The sequence below is a fragment of the Pogona vitticeps genome, chromosome 10 (assembly GCF_051106095.1).
Source record: "Pogona vitticeps strain Pit_001003342236 chromosome 10, PviZW2.1, whole genome shotgun sequence".
Classification (NCBI taxonomy): domain Eukaryota; kingdom Metazoa; phylum Chordata; class Lepidosauria; order Squamata; family Agamidae; genus Pogona; species Pogona vitticeps.
Window position 1 is genome coordinate 5,572,095 of NC_135792.1, and position 18,531 is coordinate 5,590,625.

General features: G+C 42.4%; 1 protein-coding gene across 5 annotated transcripts in view; it reads left to right on the plus strand.

Moving 5' to 3' along the window:
* The window catches only part of FTO (FTO alpha-ketoglutarate dependent dioxygenase), a 228,703-nt gene that overhangs the window by 185,521 nt on the left and 24,651 nt on the right, over positions 1-18,531 (plus strand). The window lies entirely within an intron of this gene.

The following is an 18,531-nucleotide window of genomic DNA, read 5'->3' on the forward strand; positions in this document are numbered from 1 at the left end:
TTAGAAGACGGAGCAGGAGATGTCCTATAATTATTTTGTGGTCCTGTGGTTTCAAAGTCACCCCCTCCTTCCCTGTCATAAAGTTAATGCAACTGGACTACATTCTTAACTTGTGGCAATTTGCCCCTGAGATTTACGCAAACTGCATTATGCAAGTGCAAAACATCAGAGGATTTGGGCCAAAGTGGGTTGCTGACATTCCTTCATAAGGAAATATACATACACGTACAGTTAGAGCCCCATATTCACAGTGGATGGGTGCCAAGCACCCTGTGGATGGATGAAACCACAGATAGTAGCAAATCCACTTGCTGCTATCGATGGGAGGAGGGCGTGAGGATGAAGTTAGGGAATTGCTCACCAGGGGCTGGATTGCAGCAGCAATGACCACGGTCAACTGAAACGTGGATTCCAGCTCCATGGATCTGGAGGTCCTTCTGTACAGGCACCTTTGTTCAGGCCTGGCAAGGTCTGGCGCTACTCAGGAGCAGGGAGAAAATAGAGGCCTGGAAGCCTCTCCTCCTCCAGCACTTTGAAACCTAAGATTTGTCTCCCCCACTGGACACCCGTGGAAAATATCAAGTCCCTGAGCCTACAGCCAGTAGTCAAAGAAGTGGCAAATCCAGCGGTACCGACATCCCAAAATGTTGCCGTGTGAATGGCTGATTTTACCAAATGTTTTTGAATTTGTGTGCCTGTGTGTGTGTGGCTTTGGTTTTCCATGTCAAACCCCCCTCCCCCGATTTTAGGACATTCATTGACTTGCGGGGATCACCAGCCAAAGCATCCGAAGGACGGCTGCGTTTCCCTGCGTCTCCAAGTGAGAACTCTGTTCCCCTTTGCGTGATATCAGCAGACCAAGAAGCTGTAGCAAAGGGAGTTGGCCGCCGGAGAGGGCTGCCAGCACTGTGGCTGCCAGCACTGAGACCCATCGCGCCATGTGGAATAAAGCAAGAAGTCGTGTTATTTCTTGTGAAAGAAAAGGTAAAAGAGGGGAGCAGCAAGTGTGCAAGGAGTGTCAAACAGCCCCTGTGGCTCTGAATAAATGCGCTGATTTAAATTAAGGCATCTCCATAGGTCTGTGTGATGCCTCTTTGCAACCCTACTAGGAATGATGGATGGGATCCTGCTTTGTTTATGGGTTCCTTTCTTTGCGTGCTCCAAACATGCTAACGTTTATGTCTGTGGTCTATACTCTGGGCATCCCAGCTGCTTGCTATGTATCCCATCCGCTTCCTGATTGATAGCTCTAAAAAAACCCAGGTACAATTACCAATTGGTGATCTTGTGGTACTTCAGAGTTGCTCGGCAACTTCAGCGGCAGCGGCAGCAAGCTCTTCACCAATTCTCCGGAAGGGGGATACAGAGACAAGGAAGATGTGCTTTCTGTGCTTCTGACTTTGTTAGGAAAGGATAGTGGCTTTTAGGTTGTTTTAGCCATGGATAACCTCCCTTTGCAAGCAAAGAACATAAGCAAACTCCGGTTGGAAGAAAGAAATGGGAATCTAAGCAAGTGGAAAACATATTGGCTCACTATGTGCATACTCAGGCTGTATTATGAGATATTTCATGGCTCAAAAGATCTAGGATATTTCAAACTCCTATAAACTGATAGCAAACACATTCTTTGAGTGTGGTACTGTTTATAGGCAAAATAGCACCAACCACAATAAGGAGTTAGCAGCGGACGTAGGTTTGCAGAAGTACAATAAATGTGTAGAGGGAGGAACCAAGCCCTCAAGGACTCTAAAGAGGACAGATCATATCTGATAGTTATGGAATTGCTGACTTACTTTTGAGGGTGGTAGAAAATGAGAACGAGTTTTCTTGGAAAAGGCCGTGGCCAGGCTGTGTTGCGTGAGCAAATTGTCATGCCGCTTAAGATACCGTATTTTCGCTCCATAAGACGCACCTTTCCTTAAGACGCACCAATTTTTAGGAGAAGAAAACAGGAAAATATAATCTGTTTTCTTCGCTCCATAAGACGCACAGACTTTCCACCCCCGTTTTGTGGGAAAAAAGTGCATCTTATGATGCGAAAAATACGGTACCTTTGTCCTAACTCAGATACTTGCTTCTGTGTGCCATCACTTTGTTTCCAACCTTTGGCAACCCTACGAATTTGTGACCTCCAAAATATCCTGTCCTGGGTAGCTCTGCTTAAGTCGTGCAAACCTATGGCTGTGGCTTCCTGGACTGAGTCAGTTCATCTCATGTTCTGTCTTCCTCTTTTCTTGTTTACCATACACACCCTCTTTGGTCCACTGCACAACTCATGAAGAAGCATGGAAAGGCTGGAGGCGGAGCTAGTGGTTGCTCCCGTCCTCCGGAATGAACTGCCACCTGAAATTCGCCTGGCCCCTTCTCTGGAAACGTTTAACAAATCTTTGAATAATCTTCTTATTCCGACCAGGGACATGGTGGCGCTGCGGGTTAAGCCTCTGTGCTGCAAGGTCAGAAGACCGGCAGTCGTAAGATCGAATCCACGCAACGGAGTGAGCCCCCGTCGCTTGTCCCAGCTTCCGCCAACCTAGCGGTTAGAAAGCATGCAAAATGCAAAAATGCAAATAGATAAATAGGTACCACCTCGGTGGGAAGGTAACAGTGTTCTGTGTCTAGTCGCACTGGCCACGTGACCATGGAAGATCGTCTTTGGACAGACACTAGCTCTATGGGTTGGAAACGGAGATGAGCACTGCCACCTAGAGTCGGACACGACTGGACAAATTGTCAAGGGGAACCTTTACCTTTACCTTATTCTGACAAGCTTTCCAAACAATATCATCGCAATAGCCCACTGAGATTATGTATTTAACATCTGTAGCCACTGCCTGATTGGAAGTTAATTGTAATTATATATTTTTATTTATTTTATTTATTATTTATTTATTGGATTTCTATCCCGCCCATCTAGACCAAAGGTTGACTTTGTTTGTTGAATTACACCTTTATTTGTTATATATTTGTATTGTTTACTGTTGAACACCACCCAGAGTAACCATTGGTTAGATGGGCAGTTTAGAAGTGTAAAAATGAATGAATGAATGAATGAATGAATGAAAGAAAGAAAGAAAGAAAGAAAGAAAGAAAGAAAGAAAGAAAGAAAGAAAGAAAGAAAGAAAGAAAGAAAGAAAGAAAGAAAGAAAGAAAGAAAGAAAGAAGAGTGCATGGCTAGGTCTACCCCCTCCCCAAATATCTTAGTTGATGAGTCGAGGATCAGGGCTAAGAGATCACTCTCTGTGAAATGAGATGATTCCCTTCCCACTCTGATATCACCGCTGCCCCTCCTCGAAGCTGCTGTTTCATGTTAGTAACCTCGCCAAGCCCTCGCATTTTCTCTAACACTGTATATCCCTCGTTCTGAAACCTTTGAAAACCAGCCGGGTTAAGAATCTTTTCAACCGAGCCAAGTATCGCCCCGCATTACACCGTTCGTGGCAAACATCTCCGTCTCTGGGAGGCCAGGCGTGTAAAAGGAAGCCTGAAAGAAGTTGATCGAGATATATATTCAACTTTGCAGAGGGAGCCCTTATCTCCTGCAGCCAGCCCTACGTTGGCTTTTTCTAAAGTGCAGGAGATCATTACTGCTCACCAGGGCTGCTTTGCAATTAACGTTGGAGCCCCCAAGATAAGGCAAGGGATATATAAGGAATTAAACACAGATAATGTAAATGCGAACAAAGAAATGTAATCCCCTTAACTTTGTGGGTTTTTTAGTGTTTTTTGGCTTGTTTGCATCCAATTGGAATCAGAATCGAGTAGCATTTGGTGATATGTTCGGTTTGCGTTTTGTATGCGGCTCTTTTTTAAAGGCCACGAACAAGCAAGAAACGGGCCTTTACCCTCGGTTTTCCCCCGTGTTTCGGTTTCTCCCCCCACACACCAAAGTTTACAAGGTTAGCGAAGATGCTGAAATCAACGGAGTGTACTGTACAATCAAAGCTTCGTTTCTCTCCCCCACCCCCGTAGAAGTTTGTTGCTTCATATTTGGAACAAGGTCAAATTGATAGACAATGCCTAACTGTCTAGATAATGACTTGATCAAACTAATTCTCATAGAGAGACCTGTACAATGAATTACTTGTCTCCCCGATCGGATGGGGTTTGACCTTTTTTGCCCCAGGTAGTATTGCTGATTCTTATCAGCAAATGGTTAGCAGAACCAAGCTTTCCATGCCATTATTTTAGGTTGGGTGTGTATATGTGTATGGTGTGTGCTTAAGAGAGAGAGAGAGAGAATATGGACATTTTGCATTGTCTGGATTTAAGCAAATGACTTTTATAAACCAACGTGCAAGCGATAAAAGAAGTGATGTGCCCGAGACCTTTGGGTAGTGTGGGCGGCATATAGGTTAAATAAATAAATAAATAAATAAATAAATAAATAAATAAATAAATAAATAAATAAATAAACCCTCCTATTTTCCTACAGTATATCAACATAATTAAAAAAATATTTAAGGTTCTGCGCTCCCATAGGTATTTGCCTTCATTTGGAAAGCTACAGTTTGATTTCTGCAGAGTTTTCCAGCTATAGGCACTGGAGAATAGTATTTTTATTTATTTGCTTGTTTGTTTGTTTATTCCTGTCCCCCCCCCTCTGAGTGAGGGAAATATAATTGGTGCAGCGTTTGCTTTTTACAAAGTGCCCCATAAGAATCTTGAAAATAAGGTTGCATAAAAGATGGCTCTATTATACTATATTGCTTGTCCTTTAGATCTATGTCTTTTGCTTATGGTATCAACCCAAGTCGTGGCGATAAACTAATATTTCGTATGAGCTGAGCCAGACAATACACATGATAAAGTTGTTTCATCTTCTTATGCATGCAGAAAAATATGAAAAAAGCCTCGCCTACACACATTTTCTCCCTTCGCAAAGTCAAAATGGGCTTCTCGATTGCCCTGGGCCAATGTGGGTGGCGTTTAGGAAGCCCGATTTACCTAGCAGCCTGTAACAAATGATCAAAATATTAGCCTGATCTAGGCCACATTAAGGGGCCCATTGAATTTCCCTGACAATTTTAAGCAATCTCAATATGAAAACCGAGCCATTCTCGGCTCATCTCAGGTTATGATCGGCAATTAGAGTCGCATAATTCATCTCATCTCCTCCTCTCTTTCCCAGGGCCTTTATTTTTCCTCTCGATGACGTTCCTGAAGGTCCTGGTGAAAATGTCATATATCATCCCAGCTTTAAAAACTCGTAAGGGGGTAATCTACCATGCCTTGCTGAGCCTACATTAGTCATAGGAATTTTTAAAGAAAGAATAGATATTATTATCATTATTTATTTTGTTTTATTCAGAGAGAGGTCGTGACACTCATCATTTCCATTTTTGATATTGTCCTCACTTGATATGGTAGGGAGCTGTAAAAACTGGGCAGCCTGCCACAGCGAAGAGATGTTCCAGAGGAGCCGGTCTCAAGCAATAACCCTGCATTACCGGGAGGGGGGGTTTGGAATTCGGCAGTAGTTGGCCGTTTCGAAGATAATTAGATTTGATGTCAACATTTCTTTATCACCTGAGTCCTTTTGTGCATCTGTGTGTCAAGTTGTTATTTCCGGATTTATTAGCATCCTCAGAGCTACTATCTATCTGTCAGCTTGCTCGATGTCTGTGTTGACAGTTGTAGAGTTAATTACTACTACTAATGAGCAGCGGGCTTTTGGTGGACATGGTATTTTGGGCATTTAAAAGGATAATTAGATTCTTGCATTTTTCCCCCACCATTCATGTGTAGAGCTAACAGCCAGGGGAAGTAATAATATGATCCAATTGCATGTGAATTCAGAAGTTCATTGAGATTTGCTTGAAGGTAGGGTGGCTACTTACATATTGCTGGGGGGGGGGACTAGAAAAGGAGGTCTTAAAAGGACAGCAAACAAATTGCATGTTAATTTATATGTGCGCATGCAAAGTTGGAAATATTTATAATATGAACAAAATTAATGCATCTTAAAATTAAATAACATAACTTAGCTGCTTTGAGCCCCCTTATTAGGAGAATGGTAGCTTATAAATAAAACAAATCATTATCCCAAGTAGGGAAGATAATGATCAGGTATCTTTGAATACTTACTGAGCCCTCTCTAAAGTTGAGGATGAATATTTGCAAACTTTAATGAATATTTGCAAATCTTAACAAATGTTTGCAGAATTTCTCGTTTGCATTGAGAAAGTGAATCTTGACACATTGGGACATGCTTTCGGGTAAGAAAAGGACAACTGCTGTGAAAAGATCAGGATTTTGGGTGGTGGCTCAGCAGATGCATTATGCAATTAATTTGTATTCCCTGCAAAATATTTTTGTTTTTTCCTGGCACACAGTGCAAGATTCAAATGGAGGACTGTCCTCCCTAAAAAGAGGGTGTAATGACACCCTACCTCCCATTTGTCTGAAAATATTAACTATAAATGGAGGGGGATCTAAATCCATCTTAAATGCAAGACCAGGTTAGCTCTCTGGGGCAAAATTGCCATCATTTTTTGTTTCATTCAAGCTTTCAGCTATATATTTTTTAGCACAGTCACGTCCATCTTCCTAACCAGGAGAGGTACAGATAGATTTTTCCTCTCCTTCCCCTTGCAATCCAGCAACTCATCTTAGGCACTGAAATTTGTTTGCAATAGCTGAACTTTCTTCATATGCCAGGCCTTCACATCATCCACATTTGACCACGGAACAAGCTGGAGTTTTCAGTCTGCATAAAGTTGTATCAGTTGGGCTCCAGAGTATCTCCATGTGTCTGGCAGGTTGTTCTGACAGTTCTTACCACAAGGTGATCAATCTGTGTCTGAACCATTTCCAACTGCAGGGCGAGGTGGGTTGATATGAAACATAACATGTTGACCTTGCTGACCCAGAAAACTGAGTCTCTTTTGCCCTCTCTTCTTCTGGCTGCTTCGTTGCTCGATAGGCATCTGTCAAGAACTATGTACGTGTATCCCGCAGGACCTGAACTAGGGAAATTCAAAATGCTCGTTCTTTCTTTCTGCCTCCCTCCCTTCCTCCCTTTCTTCCTTCCTTTCTTCCTCTGCTTATTTCACCTTTGTTGAGGGAACTCAAGGTGACTTGCAACATTAAAAGTAGAATTAAAAACACAACGAATTATGCATTAAAATAGAAGCAAACCATAATAATAATCAAATTAATTAAAAATACATTAAATTATTAAAAACATTAAATTGTTAAAAACATTTTTTTAAAAAAAAAAAACCTATCAAGGCAAAACCAAGCATGCAGGACTCTGCACCATTTGCCTAGATACAGTGAAAGCTTCCATGTCGGGAGAAGTCTCCTGTCCCAGCCTGACATGCTGGTTCTCTGCAAGCGAGGAATTTATTTACACAACCGTGTGTTCAATTGTGCACATTCCCTGGCTGCAGAGTTAAGGGCTGAAGTCAACAACAGAGAGCAACGTGTCATTCTAGCCAAAAGGACATTCGTATTTCAGAGATGCGACCTGCAGGTCCGTGGAATCAGACATGCAAAAGAAGGCCATAATTACATCTAATCACAAAACAAAGCATTTGAATGTGAAACCTGTGGGAGGTGTGAAAAGCATATGACAATCAGATGTTTTTGAAGGTTCAGAGATCCCATCTTCTAGTGACATGCTCTCTGTAACATGTAGTTTTACCATAACTGGTTCAGCCCGGACAGGAGAACATACTAGAAGAGATGAAATTTTGGCCAACGGGTTGTCCTGATAGGGGGCAATATCTTTTCAAGAGCTAAGGGGAAGTCAACATTAATTTTCTCCTTCCAACGATGGCCCTCCACCATTGCTATGCGTACCATACCTCTGCCAGCCGGCCCGACTCGGTTTCCTTTCTGTCTACCATTTCTTTCCTGTTTTACTTCGTTGTTTTCTTCCTGGGCATAAATTATCTGCAAGAAAAAACAAAAACAAAAGGACTTTGTCTGAGAAAAGATCTCCTCCCTGGCACTGAAATGATGAGAGGACTGTTTCTGTCTCCTATTTGAAATATGGAGATTTATTGAGTTTTGATGGGCTGTCGGTGAAACAGATGCCCACATATATTCATCCTTATTGCATTTAGCAGTCCGGAATAGAGCTTCTCCAGTCTCTGGAGAATCTCTCCTTAGCTTAGGTGGGGCACTGGAATGTTATTATTTATGTTAGATAACGAAAGAATGTGCCCAGCAGTGCCGTGCAATTTTTATTGTGATGATCATGATTACTTCCATTGAGCAGGAATGACAGGATGTCATCACGAAATGAGCTAGAGAGCCATTTCTCCCTCTACCCTTGGCCGGCTTTCTGCAGCCTTCTCTCTGGAGAGTATTTCCACTGTATCTTTATATTAATTCTGCTAACTTTCAGACTTCATGGCTGAAAATAGTCCCTTTGGCGCTGTTTGCCTCTTATGTTAAATTTCCTATCAAACCGTGTCAGCCTCTGAGGTCAGGGAGTCCATGAGGAACTTCAGAGATCTTGCCCTCTCTTGCCTTCCGTGGGAAGGAGTCTTCTTAAATTGCTTCTAGGTTTTATTTTATGAACGTTTTCCTTTTCTCCCAAATGTCTGTTGTTTTGTTTACTTTAAAAAAATAATAAAAGCTGGACAGGCATGCAAAGACGAACCATAAAAGCTCACCAAAAGATCAGCAAATGTAAAGTTGTCTTATAGTAATGATGGAAAAGACCCTGATGTTGGGGAAGTGTGAAGGCAAGAGGAGAAGGGGATGACAGGGGACGGGATGGTTGGACAGTGTCATTGAAGCGACCAACATGAATTTGACCAAAATCCGGGAGGCAGTGGAAGACAAGAAGGCCTGGCGTGCTCTGGGCCATGGGGTCACGAGGAGTCAGATACGACTAAAAGACTAAACAACAACAACAATGATGCTGATGCCGCCATCATTCCATAGATTCTATGCTAGACTGATATGTAGGTGATACCAGGATTTAGAAAAGGGGTTAAAAATACCTTGTGTCCCCTTGGAGCCGTGATTCCCAACCTTGGGGCCCCAGATGTTCTTGGACAAAAGCTCCCAGCTTCATTACCAGCTATGCTGGCTAGGATTTCTGAGAGTTGTAGTCCAAGAACATCTGGGGACCCAAGGTTGGGAACCACTGATTAAAAGGCCATACCTTCTCAACCCCATGTCAGTGGCAGAAAGGGGTGAAGCCAACAGAACAGAACATGGGTGGAGTTGCTTATTCACCCTCTTTCTCTGTCTTTCTTTCAGCCACACCTTTTTTCATACTGACCCCTTCTAATAGCAGGAGTGGGATTTGGAAACCCACTATCTACTCCCTCTTATGCTGTGAAGCTCACTAGATGACTTTGGCCCAATTACTCCGTTTTCACCTGACCCACTCTGCAGGGTCATTGTGGTAATAAAAATGTGCACTATCTTGTTCTCCTTGGAGGATAGTTGGCCTGTGAATCGCCTCAGAGGCAGAAAAAGAAATCAGCCAAATTTTTAAATGTTGGTCGACCAATTACTTGATGCCCCTTCTTTCTTTCCTTCTTCTGCTCTTATGTCTCTTCCCCCCCCCCTTCATTTATTCCTGCATCACAGAATAAAGCAATCAGCATGCAGCACAAGCAAGTCAAAAGGGTAACAATTGCCACCTTATTTTTAAGTCACTAACTTTTAGGGTAGTTCTGTCTCCTGGGTCATCTTTAAGAGAGAGAGAATTGGGGGGGGGGGAACACTCTACTACATTCTTTGATATTAAGGTGAAGAAGAATTCCACGGTGAAACAACAAGCTGGTCTATAAAAGAATATTTTTCTTCTCTCTTTCTCTCTTTTAATCACGGGCATTTCAAAGCTTAAGTCTAAACGGGGTCCCATTGAACTTAAGGGCCTGCTTGTAGGCAACGATGAAAAGCACAATAGGGAGGTGGGTCTTGGAGGAAGGGAAAAATCAGCCAGAGCAAGCCCGTTCGCTCCAGCTACCTGCTTGTATCCATCCGGAGAGGGAATCGCATGTGACACCCCGGGGACAGTTTTGTCACCCTGACAGTAATGCTGTTATGCGCCGAGTTGACACAGCAGATGAATCCATAAAGACAGATAAGTAACTGTGAAAGTGGCTAGGGAGTAACCTGAGTGGTTACTACTCACCTGCAAGTGACAAATAGATCGTCGTGAAGGATTGAAAATCCAGCGCAACACAGAGATATGTCAGTCCGAAGCTGAAATACTGCATGGATACATGAAGGCTGGAGCACGGGGGGGCCCGGGCGACGACGGGAAAAGGTTAATTTCAATGTATACCATTGCTTTCCCCCCCCTCTCTTTTTTTTTCAAAGTAAAGATATATATTTATTTATGACACGAATGTGTAGAGCAATATATCTATATAGCTCTAGGTACGTTATAAATTGTCTCGGCCTTTAATGTGCCAAGAAGGTTGTGTGCCGGCTGTTCTCGGAGTCAACAGCCTCCCCCCTTCCCCCCCCCTTTTCAAGTATTTAGCAGGTTAAATGAGAATTAGAAATCAAAATGAGTGTGGTTGCAGTTTGATGTAGTGGTTAGAGCAGGGGTTCCCAACCTCAGCTCCCCAGGTGTTTTTTGGACTAAAACTCCCAGAAGCCTTCACCACTAACTGCGCTGGCCAAGACTTCTGGAAGCTAAGGGACCTCAATCACCCCTTTGGCTAAGAAGCTGCTTCGGTGAGTTTGGCCAATCACCGTCCCTTAGTGCACAAGGTCTCTGTAAATATTAAAATGGGGAAGAGGAAACCTGTCTACTTACCTTGAGCTTACCACTGCCAAGACATCCGTAGTATCCATTCCTCAAGCACAGATCACCAATAGGATTCCGACCATATTTGTATATTCATTATTTATATTTATTTATTTATTTGATTTATACCCTGCCTATCTGGTCCAAGAGGGTTAGGGTTCATGTTGCATCAATCATAATTTTAGATACGTACCTCTGTCCTGTCCAACCTCAGTCATTGTTTTTATCTAGACTAAAAATGTAGAATAAATCTTTCCAATTCTGAGGCTTTTTTTAGACCAATAGAGGTCCCCATCTGCAAATCTAATGAAAGCAGATGAGGCTGGCTAACGAAAAACAAAAGGGAACGAGCATTATAACATCTCAAAATACATAATCTTTAAAAATAGAAAATACATCGAGAAAGGCGTATTCCAGAAAAAAAAGGGGGGGCGGCTACAAAATGCCTGTTTAAATGCAAATTTTTGCACGGAATTCGCTCTAGTAAATCAGAGCGAATTCCATACACATTTCGCTCTAATAAATCAGAGCAAATTCCACCACAAGTGGCACTGAACAAATGCAGATAGTTTTGTCAGATCCAAATATAGTATGGGCTTTAGCTGACGGGATAGCTTAGAGGTTTAAATATCAGGCTGGGGAGCCAGAGATTGGGTGTTCAATTCCCCACTGTGCCTCCTGGGAGAACAGCCAGCCTGGGTGGCCTTGGGCAAGCTGCACAGTAGCCCCAAGGTGCCCCCTAGAGGAAAAGAATGGAAAAGAAACCCACTTCTGAGTATTCTGTATCTGCAAAACCCTGGAAAGAGTCACCATAAGTCAAAATTGACTTGATCGCATGCAATTATTATTAATACAGCACAGAGTATCTAAAATGTGTACTAGGTTTACTATTATTTTTGCTATTTTATCTCTTACAAACAGCTGGCTGGTACCACATCTGTGCAAGCCAGACAAGTGTACAAGCTATCTATTCTAATAAGTAGTTCTTACAGGATTACGATGTGTAGTCCTTAAGTTGCCCACATGTTTTTGTCTTTTTCAAAAAACTGTGTCTGGGTTTGGTTTGGTTTCTTTGGATTTTGCCCGATATACTTGCACAGACTCCTATGGCTACGATTTGTAGCGAATTATTGGAGAGAATTGTCTCTTCATCACTTGCAAAGTCTTTTTTCATTAGATGGAGACACAAGCTGATGAGGACAATATGTACCAACTTGCATCTTTGGCCCACTTAGCCAAAGGTGGGCAATTTATGGGCCAGCAGATATCATTGTGTTATAACTCCAGTCCCCTTGGCTTACTGGTGGCCCATGGCCAAAGGGAAGGATATTTTCCCATAGGATCAGGATCTCTCTCCCTGTGTAGACCACAGGCCCCTGAAAGCGATCAGTCATGTTTATTTTGGCAAATGGGAATTAAAGTCTGCCCACATCTAGAGGCCTACATCTTCTCCATTAATGGTTGTAGTCAAACAATTTGATCAACAGACCCTTCACACATCTTAGACAAAGGAATTCTCTAATCTCATTACCGAAATCCAAATTTTAGATATTGCATTCTGTTCTGTTTATTTTTTCAAAATCTGGATCTGGATTTCTTGAGTCTCATACTTAGATGCAGTTCAAAGCTTCGGATGCAGAAGAAACCAGTTTGGGCTCCTTGGAGCGCGCTCTGGAAGCAGAACCTTGGGTATTCTGGTCCTCCAAATACAGAAGCTGTGGGACCAAATTCACCACAACCTGCAGTTGCCCCCCCCCCCAATACTTGAGGACTTTCTGGGACTTTCCTTCGGGTGTACAGAATTTTGAAGGCGAAAAAACATGGCGAAGTTGCCATGTACTCACAAAGGTCAAACCTCCAATTACCGGCACTGTGGAACAGAAATAGCATGCAAATGTCAATGTCGTATTTTCTTCCCCTCTTTTGCTAATTTATATCAGGCCAACACTGGAAAATGTACGCCAAAGATCTTTTCCACGTGGTACATATATACTGGAAACATAGTTCTTTTTTCTTGCTTTTTTTTTTAGTGGAGTTTTCCAAACTTCTGCTTTGTGCTTTCCCACTAATTCATTTCAAGCACCCTGCATTTTATTGGCTTATCTCCTAATTCTTTTGATTAAAACACAAGCAAAACCCAACCGACTTGAACAGGTTGAATGCCACATCTGTGCCGAAGACACTGGCGCACTTATTTACGGCTCAAAGAAACGGCGCCCAAATTAAGTTTGCGATTGCTATAGAGTGGATAAGCGCCCATTATGAATTATCCTTAATTATAGCGATTTCCTAAACTAATAAACCTGCTAAATCTTTATTGCAAAGGTTAGTTTACGCAGTGCATATAAAATCCGCATGTGCTACGCATCATCCACCAGCTGTCTGACAGTGTGTTGCTATTGCCGCTGAGTGTTCCCATAAATTTTATGTTGGTTATATTAAGACTCAGTCCATATCGCTACCCACAGATGCCAGTAGACATAAAAATTGCTCTCCTGTGAGCCCAAATATCCCTAGAAGCTAGTTGTGGCTAATGTTCCATGTAGTATTTGTATGTGAGCACAGCAGATTGAAGAGTTATTTACAGATGAATATTTCAACCTAAGTTAGCTCATGGTGGCCTACTTAGCTTGCTTTTCTGGTTTATTTGTATGCTAAATAATTCACCAAAGCTCCTTGTTTCGTTTCAATTCTACCTTCAGTGAAATGCAAAAAAGAGAGGACGACTTCAGGTGTGCAAATGGCTAAGCAGCTTTTCCTCCCTTCCTCCAATTTTTTAAATGCAGTCAAAACAGCCAAGGCAGAGTTCCGTAGACAAAGGAACTCTTGCATTTTTATGACTGTTGATTCAATGTCAGTCACCCTTTTTCAAACCTACCGCCTACGCCTTACTATGCTTACCCTATGCTTACCCCATTTGTCCTCACCATAATTCTGTCAGTGAAGCTAAGGGAATCGTTTCCAGACTGTAGCCTTGGAAGGCTTTCTTCATTTGTCCGATCAATAGTCATGGTAGACCTGTTGGCCGACTGTGGGTTCATACATGTACTGGTGCAGTCCAGGGACCAGATTGATGGACCAACAGGTTTCAGCTCTTTTCCCCCCCATGAGAAACTGAACCCTACAAGTTGCATCAAGTGGTGGACTGGGCCAGAGATGAGCCAAACACAAAATCAAAACTCTGATTCTTTCTGAAGCTTACATTAGTCTACGCAATGTGTGTGCGATTTGATCATTATTATTTTGAAAAAAACCTTATGCAATTTCTAACACTGGCGTTCAACTGGTCAAACAGCAGATTTTGACAAATCAGCTGGAGTGTCCCAAAATCCTGTTGCTTAGCATGGTAAATTGCCCAAAAGCAGGACCATGGAGTCTATGGTGCTTTGGTGAGACCCTCAAAGTTCCATTGATTGACAAAAGGCCTACTCTAGTTGCTCCTTACTATTCTAAATAAGAGGATTTTAGCCAATGACTCTCTTAACAATACAAATTTAAATAACAAATGAATAAGGCCATTATTGCTGGCTTTCAATTGATGGATAGCCCAGTGATTTAAGTATGTGGCTGTGGAGCCCGGGAGGCCGATTCCCCATTGTGTATCCATGATGGAGGCTGGACTCCATGATCCATCAGTTCCTTTCCAGCTCTGCAGTTGTAAGATGATGGTGATTATATCTCTGCTTTCATACATGTATAGTTGAAATATGGGGAAGACCTGTGATCTCTTTCACTAGTTATTGTTCCTTCCATCCAAATATTTTGCAGATTTTTGCCCTTTCTGTGTCCACAACATCTTGGACACGTGGTGATTAGATTGTAGGGTGCTTCTGGATATAGGCAGTGGAACTTGCTCAGTCCAGAAGTGAATCTGCTCTAGGCTGGGTTGCGAACTTTATAAGAGGTATCCAAGGTGCTGAATACTGTCTCCAAAATAGGTATAACATCTTGGATAGATTATTTAAAGATTACCTTGAATGCCCCCAACAACATCAGCGTCACCCACAGACAGAGGGCCCTCAGTGCTACCACTCCAATACTACTGTGCTGCTATTCCATTCTTATTTTCTTAGCAAATGTCTTGTGAAAGAAAAAAAAGGGAGAAAATGGCAGAAGCAGTGGAAAACACAGGAGGGGGTGCAAGCGGGAGACGGTGGCTCTCCTTTTCTTATTAAATTCTGCAACAAGGTCTTCTCTCCATGCACCCCATAAGGTGGGGAGAGTCATTTCTGTTCCAAGTACAGCCCTGCCGGAAGCGTAGAGAATTTGCAACACTAACTTTTTGTTTTACAACATCGATTTTCATCATCATTATTGCTTACCCTAAGAACTTCTCTATTGATATGTACTCAAATACTTATTGTACAAAGGCTGTAGACAACTCAGTTACAGCTATCGATGTATGTCTCTTGCTTGCTATCTCTGCCGTCAGCCTATTCCAACCAAATATTATTCAGATGCTACTCATGTTTCTCACTATTGATTTTGGATTTTATTCATTACGTACTTCCCAGCTCATGGATTCAATCTGCCTAAAGCACTGGTATTCAGGGGGTGGGACAGAACTCACAACTGGGTCACATCATAGGCTGAGAATGTGTCACCACCGTCATCAGGTTTTCCATAAGAGAGGCTAACAGGGAAGCTGAAAAAGTGGAAATGTGCAATCAATATGTGTGAGAGGGAATTTTGCTGTATTTTTCATGCCAGGAAGAGGAACATCAAAGTCTTCAACATTGCCTTTTGAATAGAACTAGTTGTGCAGTTTATGACTCCTTGTCGTTATCGTTACTATTGCTTTTGTTCTGCAAGTAATTCATTACAGTGCATTCTGTTAATGTGCTAACAGTGTCCTTACCAAATGGCCTGAAAACTACAAGGAAATACTCTCTAGTTCCTCCTAGTGACCAATTCTGATATTGCACCTTAGAAAGATTTGTAAAAATAGAAAAAATCAAGAAAATAATACTTAACATTTAGGATTAATAAGGAAATGCTCTGAAACCTTAGAAAATGCAAATTGAAATGTTTCTAAAATGATTTGATATGCCGTTTTAAAGTAACTTTTGAAAATAATGTTGTGTTCCTCATTACACTTAAGTAACTTAGGGATTACTCCTTGTACCTGAGACTAGCTATCTGGCTCATAACTGATTGCAGATAACTATTTTGCAGGTGGCTTATCAGGTCCACCACTGGGAGCAGGTGCTTCACCTTGCTTGGCAGTTGGACATGTACTTACCGGCAAATCTTGGATAAATCCCAATAAACAACTTGCTGCAACAATCTGAAATGAGACAACAAGCTCCCTTTTATTTAGGGGTGCAAATCTTCATTTACCTCTTGTGTACACAAGCAGGATTCTGAACTATCTGCCAGTATTAATTTGAGTTCTCCAGTTCGCAAGTTTTCTGCAATTGTGGGAAGGGACTTTCAAAAATCAGAAGCACCAGATGGGTTGTTTGTATCCTTCCGAGCAGTTGGAGAACTTTTCTGTGCTTCCTGTGCCTGGATGTGGTGTAGGACTGAGGCTATTAAAAACTGTCCTTTTAATGGCTTCACACTCGCAGTGAAATCCTTTTCGGGAGTGAAGCATGTTCCTTACTCTGTGTGTGCACAAAGGAGATATTCCTCGGTTCTTCTTTCTTAAACATAGCTACCCCAATCAAGTTCACAAGTGTTCTACCCCAACTAATTTATTACCTGTCACTTTGTTCTACTCATTGTATGTATACATACACACACACACACACAGAGTGGACTGTCAAAGGCTTACCTAACTACTACATGCAAGTAACTACAGTAAACATTCTGAGCAGAAGAAAAGAGAAAAGAGAGAGAGAGAGAGTCATTGGGAATAAAAAGAGATTACGAAGCAGCCCATCTGCTGGAGCCTTAAATGGAAGATCTGTCACCTCTAGTTATAAACCAAGAAGAATATGGGCTTTATGACAATCACACAGGGCCGTTTATTACAAAAGCGGGAAGCAAGCAAACTCAAATCTTTTCTCCACATCTGACATGGTGTCAGAAACATCAGTTTCAAGGAATCGCGCGGACAGAAGAGTGAGGCTGAGGGCTGGTGTAAATGCTAACAAGGAATAAGAGAGAAAGAGGGGGGGAACTCAGAAATCTTCCTCCAAGATTGGGGGACTAAATGGGCTTCCCTGCTGGATAGCTGAGGAAAACAGGGAGAGAGAAAACATAGCTGTCAGGTGTGTAACTTGAAGTGCTGTCAAGAAGCAAGCTTATTGTGTCAGGCAGGCTGATGAGAAGAAGCATGTATTAATTGCAAGCAGCTTGGTTTCTTGTAGGCATGCCATGGTCTTACTGGTGAGTGTGGACATATTTTGGGCACATTGGCCCAAATTTTATCACTTAGTGTAGTCAATTGCGCTAGAGGAGGCCCATTGAATCAATGGGGATTTGGTGAGTCGACTCCTCCATAAGTTCCATTGATTCAAATGGTTGACTCCAACTGTGACTTGGTTTAGCATAAGAAGTCAGAGTTAGAGAAGATCCATTTGAATCAAGGGAACTTATAGAGGAGTTCATTCGTGGAATCCCAGTTGGTTCCACAGACCTGCTGTAGTGCAGTTTGCTACACTGATCAACAGGATTTGGGCCAGTATGTCCAAAATATGAAGACTCCCTGGAGGACTCCCTAGAAAAGACCCTGGTGTTGGGAAAGTGTGAGGGCAAGAGGAGAAGGGGATGACAGAGGACAAGATGGTTGGACAGTGACATCGAAGCGACCTCATGGCGTGCTCTTGTCCATGAGGTCACGAAGAGTCAGAATCGACTTAACAACAACAAAATCACCTGTTAAAAGACATGCCTTTTCTCTTGTACCTACTGAATACAGTGGACTCTCTACTTGTGGAATTAATCTGTTTTGGAACAGTAGCTGCAGGTCAAAAAGTCTGTAGGTCGAGTCTCCATTGACCTACAATGCATTGAAAACCGATTAATCCCGTAACCGGCTGTTTTTGTTCCATTTTTGTTCCATTTTGGTTTTTCTCTGGTCTGTTGGTCGATTCTCCGGGTGCAAGTCGAACCTAAATTTTGCGGCCAGACAAGTCTGTAACTCAAAAAGTCTGTAAGTCGAGCCGTCTGTAAGTCGAGGGTCCACTGTATTCTGCTCAGTTGAGAGGAGCAATTAAAACTAGCTGTGTCGCCAAAGCTGGTAATTCTAAAATTGTAGTACTTGCGAAATATACAAAATTCTTTTAGATGACCTTGCTCTCTCACTGCGCTCAACCTTCTGCTCTTAGTGCCCATAATCTAAGTGAAGGCTTTCCTTTTCATGGTTAAAAAAATGCATTAACTGCAAGCCAGCCACTGGGAACCACTGTTTTGATGAGACTCCTCAAACATTAGTCTGGAGTTCAGGTGACCAAGAAACGGCATGTCTCGGGGCTCCTTGAATGTGTGTTGTGCTGCTATTTATGGTCACAGGTGTCCACATTTCAAAGCTGGGCTTAGAATGGAATAGAGTTGAGCTGTTGTTGTGTTCTGGAGTGAACTAGTTTTATCTGATGATCCCCTTGGTCTGTTGAGTTAAAGGTGGAAGATTAGTCTTTCTTTTGCTAGGAAAAGCACAGGAGATACATGACCTGCTACAGCCTGTAACACAGGTTGGGCACCAGTGGTCATGGTTTAGAGGCCAAAGCTGGCAATATGTAAACTCTCAATGGGGTTATTGAGCAGATGCTAGTAGCAGACTCCTTTGTCTTCAAAATGGCGGCCCATTCAGAAAAAAATGGAGCCAGTGAAGGCAATAGTGCATGGTTTTTTCCCAT